The 6,289-nt window shown below is 38.1% G+C and overlaps 1 protein-coding gene across 1 annotated transcript in view; it reads right to left on the bottom strand.

The window, feature by feature from the left end:
• IL16 (interleukin 16) overlaps positions 1–6,289 on the bottom strand; it is a 168,749-nt gene that overhangs the window by 97,733 nt on the left and 64,727 nt on the right. The gene's annotated exons all lie outside the window — the stretch shown is intronic.

The following is a 6,289-nucleotide window of genomic DNA, read 5'->3' as shown; positions in this document are numbered from 1 at the left end:
GAAGGAAGGAAGGAAGAAAAGAAGGAGAGAAGGAGGGAGGGAAGGAAGAAAGAAAGAAGGGAAAGGAGGGAGAGAAGGAGGAAGGAAGGAAGGAAGGGAGGGAGGGAGGGAGGAAAGAAGAAAGGAAGGGAGGGAGGAAAGAAGGAAGGAAGAGAGGACTGATTTCCATTATAAAGAAAAGAACAGTTTTTCATATTCAAAGCCATCTTTCAGACTAAAAACATATTAAATCTGGTCCTGAATCCAGGAAGACATTAGTGAAGTACCATTTAAAAGTTCTGGGCAAAAATATGAAAGAGTTTATCTTCCATACCAGCCCACCTCAATCCAACTCTCTTTTCAGCAGGTACCAAAGAGTGTCTTCTTCTTTCCCACTCACTCCAAACCCATTCCCTAATTGCCCACTGGCTTTACTTTATGTTTGATGCCAAGATGATTTAAAGCATTGTACATTTGAGTAGGGCCTTTTCCCTCTCCATTTCTTCCATCAATCTAAAGTTATTACTGGTTCTTTTTTCCTACATCTTCAGGGATGTGATGAAAAAGTCCTATAACCTTTGAAATGACTATGTTCAAGAGTCTACAGAAAGCCCCATAAGATGTTTCTAAAGATACAAATGTCACTGAACTTCCAACAAGTCATCCTCACCCATTTTTTTGTATTATTTCTACTGAAAAGCTCGGGCAACTTGCAGCATAATTTGGTGTGTAAGATTTGCCCAAGAACAAGACCATTGCAGGAAGAGATAAAAGAGATAAAATACACTCTCAAAAGGAAAGCTGTTCAGGAACAGTCAGTGCCTCACTACTCCACAAAAAAAGAAGTCTCACCTCTTTCTTACTCTCCTTCCTTCTAATAAACACAGCTCTGTAGCTATATATGTAGCTTTGGTAAAGTGGACCAGCCTAAACACCAGTCCAGAAGTTCTGGATCTTTCTGCTTTTATGAGCTGCCTACATTCAGACTCAGGGTGGGAGAGATAATTTTTTTCCTTGTCAAGGTCATTGACAGTAGCTGCTACCTTTCTGTCCCCACAGATCAATTGCTTTGCCTCCATGATCATGGTAATAGTATTATTCATCTAAACCCTATCCTCTCTCAATCTCCAGAAAAGGGGTACTTGTGTGTTTTTCCACCCAACCCTTTTAGGGAATGAAGGAAGTGAAGCAGGATGGGGAACAAGTTTATACCAGAAAAAAGTTTCCATTTCTTATCACTATTCATTCATTTCATCCTAAGGCAGTAACATAGCACCTGTAAAAGTGATTTATAGGGGGACAGCTAAGTGGCACTTCCTAGCTGTGTGGGCAAGTCACTTAAACCCCATTGCCTAACCCTTATGGCTCTACTGTCTTGTAATTAATACAAAGTATTATTCTAAGAGAGAAGGTAAGGGGTTTTTTAAAAGTAATTTATAAACTGCCTTAGTGCTCTCTACACCTTTTCTTTTAGCTGATCTTCATTTCTGCCCTTCTCCTGAATTCCTGGGAATCATTTCCTGTGCCCTCTTATATTTTCAGAGATTGATTTGGAGTCATAAATTATGGGTCCTGTACCTTATTCTCTTTCTCTGTTGTCTTCAGCTGAGGAAGAGGCTACAACCAGCTTTATCCCCTGAAGGCTTCTCATACTTCTACACTTGAAGCCTCTTGGCCCAAACTTCTTGTAGGCAAGATTGAAATGGGAAATATAAATCATTTCTACACTGCTCTGAAATCTCTTCCAGGGTTAAGTACCTGTCATCCTTCATCCTAAGTGGCTTTGGCATGTTGTTTATGCTCTTATGGTAGATCCATACTCATATGAAGAAATTACATTTTTCTCATCTCCAGTCCTGGTAACACCAGTCAGGCTAACATGGCAGAACACTGAGGAAATAAGGTTTACCAATCTAATCCTTACTTTCTTCTATTTTCCTAAGGGCACCTTTCTATTGTCCCAGGACTAAGCTCACTATAAGTGCTAGATCATAAAATTAAGGACACCCCCTCTAAAGTAAGGTCATGGCAAGGCTGAGGAGTCTATCATTGTCAAAGAACCCCCATATGTCTGAGCTTCAGGGTTCTTTGGCTTGCCTGGTAGTGCATTCCACTCATCGACCCCAAACTTATCTTTTCTTCTAATCTTTCAGGCTTACATTTAGCCAGATGAACAATCATATTGGCTTTCCTGATGTTCTATATATTACTAACAAGTCTTGGATCTTCTTATTTAGTGATAGAAGAACTGCCTTCTCCCAATCTGAAATATTGGTGGGACACGTCAGTGTATGCAAATCCTAGTTTCTCTACCTGCCTTACATCCAATATTGAAAGTACTGTATTTCTCATTCTGCAAAGATATGCAACCATAAAAACCAACCAAAGCTGATCTTTAAGCTCCGGTAGTCTCCCATTAAAGAGCTTCTTTTCTCCCAACAAGGGCATCATCCAACCAAATTCATCTTTTCCCATGTTCTCTATGATGAACATTCTCTATGACGAGTCAATGGAAAAAAATTTAATGCTGAGTTCCAAAGACCAGTTTATATAAATGCTCTTTCTTCCTTTAGGCTCTTTAAAAAAAAAGCAGAGATATACTCATTGCCTGAGGCATCCATTAAAGGAGGCCCTGAAGGAGTGTGATTATAATAATTCATAAAATGAATACCTGTACTAGCTTCAGTTACTGGCCTAAGGTTTGTATTCTATTCACCAAACTATCCAAGTGAAATAAAAAAAGTTGATGACCTGGTATGCTGGTGTTATCATTGTGAAAGTCTTATGAATTCCAATAGTCAAGAAAATAAAGAGGGTGTTATCAAGAATATATCCATTTCTGGCCTTATGACATAATCATCAACCACAGCTTCATAAATTCTGGTGATTGAGGCATCAGGCAACTTGTAGTATAGTTCATTGCATAAGACAACCCCAAGGTCACACCCAATAGAGAAGATCATGAATGGAAACATGAGAACAAGTCACCTAGGAACCATAGACTTCCAGAGCCATACTGCTCTGCCCAGAAGATCCTTGACTTAGTTCTCTTCTTTACATTTCTAATATGCACACCACTGCAACTACAAGTATATAAGCTTGATAAATCTCTGGCAATATTTTAAAATGTATTGTTAAATGAATATTTGAAAATGTAGCAAAGAACATGGTGATCACTATAAGTAAAATGAATTCATCAAGAACAAGTTATTCGAGATTAACCTAGTTTCTTCTTTTTTGATTAAATCAGTTGGCAGATCAAGGGAATGCCATACTCATATAATGTAACTTGACTTTAGAACAAAATGTAATAAACAAAACTATTTTTGATGTTTTTAGAATAAGATGCTATGATATGAGTTAGTATAAAAGTTCTGTGGATTCTCAACAGGCACTGATTAAAGGATTGTTGTCAGCTTGGAAGTTTCTACTGAAGTGACATAGAGTTCTGACCTTTTATTGGTGACTTAGATAAATACATAAAGGACATACCACACTTTCAGGTGACCTAACAATTTCTAAAATATTATTGTAAAGACTACTTAGAAAAAAATTAAGAACACTAATAAACACAATAACCAATCACAATTCCAAAAGGCATATGATGAAACATTGCCTAGAGCAGCATTGGTGAACATTTTCAAATTCACGTGCCCAAACTGCAACTTCAAGCTGCCTTTGAGCACCTCACATTACCCCAGACAGCAGAGGGAGGAAGTGCTCACATTGGGCTGCTGGCTGAAGGGGCAGGCATGCAAAAAATGTGCTTTGGCACTGGGAAGAGGGGAAACATTGGCATACATGCCAATGCTTTCCCAATGCTGGCCTAGAGGCAATAAATTCAGAATACAGACTATTAGTCTGTTAGGGGTTTTGGGGGGGTGGGGGCAGAGTTGAGATGGACAATGTGGGATTTTTTTTTTGCTTGGCTAAAAATATTTCTAACAGGTTTGCTTTTCTTGTTTTCTCAATAGGGGAGAGAGGAAAAGGAGGGAAAGACTCCAGACTTGAAAATAAGATGAAATTGAATTAAAAAAAATTTAGATGACACAGAGTTAGAAAACAGAGCTAATATGATAGATATTTGAATCAAAATTCAAAGTCATTAACACACTAGAAATGGCAAAACAAAATTAATGAGAATAAATGTATGGCTCTCCATTTGGGTTCAAAAACTAAAATATACAAACATAGAAGGGGATATCTGGCTTGGCAACAGTTAATGTGAAAAGTGGTGTTTAATTGACCACAGATCCAATATGCTAATAATGTGATGCTGCTGTTGAGCAAGCTAAAATCACCTTAGGGATCATTAACAACAGTATACTGTCCAGATCATATGACCTAGCATTACCATTATGCTTTATGACAGATAGACCATGGAATTATAGTGTATCCTAGAGGACAAAATAGAATGCCTCTAGAGAATGATTAAGATGGTGAAGGGTTTGGAAGTCATGTCAAATGAGGAATAATTGAAGAAAACAAGCAAATTTGTCCTAAAGAAAGCCCCAAGGAAATACACGAGAGTAGTCTTTAAATATTTGAAGGCTTTCACATGAGAAAAGGGAATTAGTTGCTCCTTGTTAAAAGGACAGACTTTGCATCAATAAGCTCAACTTTGAGGTGGCAGATTTTGGCTCAGTATAAGAAAATAAAACTTTCTAACTATTAGAATTGTTCTATAATGAAATGAACTGTTGGAAGATCCCTCTTCAAGTGGGGAATTAACATATTATCTGGGATGTCACAGAAAGGATTCCTACATCAGGTATGGAGCTGAATTAGATGGCTTCTAATATTCTTCCTCAACTCCAAGATTTAAGATGATTCTGATACTGGAGATGGGATGCTCTTCACAAGATCTACTGTACCCATTCACAAGATTGTGCATGTTGAATATGCTGACCATGGGTAGAACAGCAGCTTCACTTTATCTCCCTATCTTTACAATCTCCCTTCATGCATCTTATTCTCTTTTTGTGTCCTTCCATCATTATTTAATGTAGTCTTGCCTTAGATATTACTTGAAGCTACACTTTGATCACAAAATCTCAAAGTTGAAAGGATAGATATGTATCAGCATGGGCCAGATATGCTGACATACACACATATACACAGATCTGTGGTTGGAACATGTTAGCAACAGCAGATGGTAGAAGAGGTCTTAATGGGGGCAATTGTTCTGGGATAAGTCTTGGGAATGAGCTAAACTTAGTTAAGACTCTGTATCGAGGCCTCCCTTCATATATGGCAAAAATTTAATATAGCTCTTCACCATCTTTGGTGTTCTTATGTTCTAGTAAGAGTGGCCCAACTTTGGGACAGTTCCATTGTGGTTTACTAGAGACTGAGAAAGTGAATGGCTATTGTATTCAAGAAGCTTATGGAGGCCTGGCTATGGTGGTTGAGAGTCTCTTCTTCCAATTATCTCTCTTATTACCATATTTGGGTCCAAATATGTCTTTGGAAAAACAGTAAGGGCTTTCTGTGGCATTTGTTTTTCTCTGAGGCTCTTATGTTGTCCACAGTCAGATTCTATACTTCTTAGGAACCAGAGAAAGAATCTGATTTGTGACATCCAATGATGAGATGTCTTGCAGATTTGTCTTCCGAATATATAACTGATTCTCCATTCTGAAATTTATTCTCCCATCAGCGAAGATGTCATACCACATTAGTGGTATGACTCTGATAGAAAGATTATCTTGTACAACCCATACATGAGCACGAGTCCCATTAAAATATCTCTGGCAAGACTGTTTAAGGACCTCCATGGATGGGGATCCATTACCTCCAAGGCAATTCATTCCACTTTTATATCGTGTTAATTCTTTGAGAATTTCTCTTTACACTGAGCCTAAATCTTCCTCTCTACAAATTCTATCCAATACTCCTATCTGTCTTATGAAACCAAGCAGAAGAAATCTAATTCTTATTCCTTATGATAGACCTTCAAAAACTTAAAGAGAGACCAAAAACCTTCTGCTACCCTCTCAAGACCTCTCCATGTCTCACTCCCTTGGACCTTTCTTTGAATGGCATGATTTCTAGGCATACCATCTTCTTGGTCCTCACTTTCTGGACATGTGAGAACTGAACACAATTCTCCCTCAGTAAGTCGCCTAACAGGGGAAGAGGGCAAGGTAATATTTTCCCTTGTCCTAATTACCACACCTCGGTTAATGTAGCATAAGAGTGTATTAACAAGCTGGGGCTGCCATTTCACATCATTTGCCTTTGTTGGACTTTGAATCAGTTAAAACTCATACTTTTTCACATGAACTACCTGAAATTCTCTATCCTATAT

This window comes from Gracilinanus agilis, chromosome 2 (assembly GCF_016433145.1).
Source record: "Gracilinanus agilis isolate LMUSP501 chromosome 2, AgileGrace, whole genome shotgun sequence".
NCBI classification, from domain to species: domain Eukaryota; kingdom Metazoa; phylum Chordata; class Mammalia; order Didelphimorphia; family Didelphidae; genus Gracilinanus; species Gracilinanus agilis.
The sequence above is the reverse complement of the archived record's forward strand: the minus strand, read 5'-3'. Positions and strand labels throughout refer to the sequence as shown.